Genomic DNA, 1,416 nt, shown 5'->3' with positions numbered 1-1,416 from the left:
AGACGTTTTATAAAAACACCAACGATAATAGCGCAATAGCAAAACAGATAACTTTAGCCATTAACGTTAGCTATTAAACGCATCATAACACAAAAACAAAGTTCTCCGCATGAAAGACCCACGACTGACAGATCATTCACACCCCACATCGTTTTTAATTAAATTTACAGTACTATAACAGTTATTAGTAACGTTACCGTACTCGAGAGAAAACTAATAGCACGTTGATCTGCCAGTCGTGGAGTTTTAACGTTAACGTTACCCGGAAAAATCTGCTGCGAAGCACACATAGCATACCGCTAAATTAGCCGGTCAGCCCGCTAGCTTATTAATCAATCTTTGATTAAAAAAATGTATAAACAAAGCAAATAAAAATGCTAAACAACACACGTGTATATTTTTGGTAATACATTCTTACAGAAGATATTAAAAAAAAAAAAAAAAAAGCTTTTTGTCTATACAGTGTTGTTTTGGACCCCTTTGACTATGTAAATACACTGTATGTACAGAAACAGTTCAAACATTCTTCAAAACATTTTCATTTGTGTTTTGTAGAAGAAAGAAAACTATACAGGGTTGGAACGACATGAGGGTTAGTAAAAAAAATTTTTTTTTAACTATCCATTTAATGTGGTCAAGTAAGATCCAGCTGTACGAAGCCCCTAAAATGACATGGTGCTCTCCTTCAGTGTTGAGGTTGAAAAGACAGCAGCGAGACAGAAAGGTGCATACATAGCCTAAGTTGCCTGCTGCAGGCCTCGCCCACCTGTGTCTGTTTAATGTTAGCGGAAGTGATTGCTAAATTCGACTAAAATTATTATTTTAACTGTCTTTGATTTATGTTACTTCTTAATCAATACTTACAACGTTTAAAAAGTAATCGTATTCAAAAACAACGTTTTTATCGCGATTAACATTACCGCTATAATTTAGTCCAGCTCTCGTCGGACGAGAATGTTCCAGAATGTTCAAGAAAGAAAAGCATGGCGGATTAATAAGTATAGGCTACACCATTACAGGGCTATCTGTTCGGTCGTTAACGACATACGGTTTCTATTAAACATTCCGCCGTTCAGGATTTGCTTTAATTTGGTGGTGGAATGTCATGTTGTCTTTTGTTGATACATGTAGCAGGCCCAACTCTTTCCGTCCATATTGACAGTAGGTTAAAAGCACACTTTAAGGCACATCAGTTAATGTATTATACATCGTTTTAACCCAGATGTATCCTATAACTCTCAAACACTCAAATGCACACACCTGTCTCCTGTATGAATGCTGCTGTGCACTGCAAGTCCTCCAGGCCACCGAAGCCAAACACCCTCGTCTCTGTCGACCATATCTCATCTGACACACCAGGCTCTCAGCAGGGACTGGCGCTCTCTCTGGCAGCGGCAGGTCGCAGCGTCACTTCCG

Source organism: Sinocyclocheilus anshuiensis, unplaced genomic scaffold (genome assembly GCF_001515605.1).
Source record: "Sinocyclocheilus anshuiensis isolate Anshui unplaced genomic scaffold, SAMN03320099.WGS_v1.1 scaffold859, whole genome shotgun sequence".
NCBI lineage: Eukaryota > Metazoa > Chordata > Actinopteri > Cypriniformes > Cyprinidae > Sinocyclocheilus > Sinocyclocheilus anshuiensis.
This window is presented reverse-complemented; position numbering follows the sequence as displayed.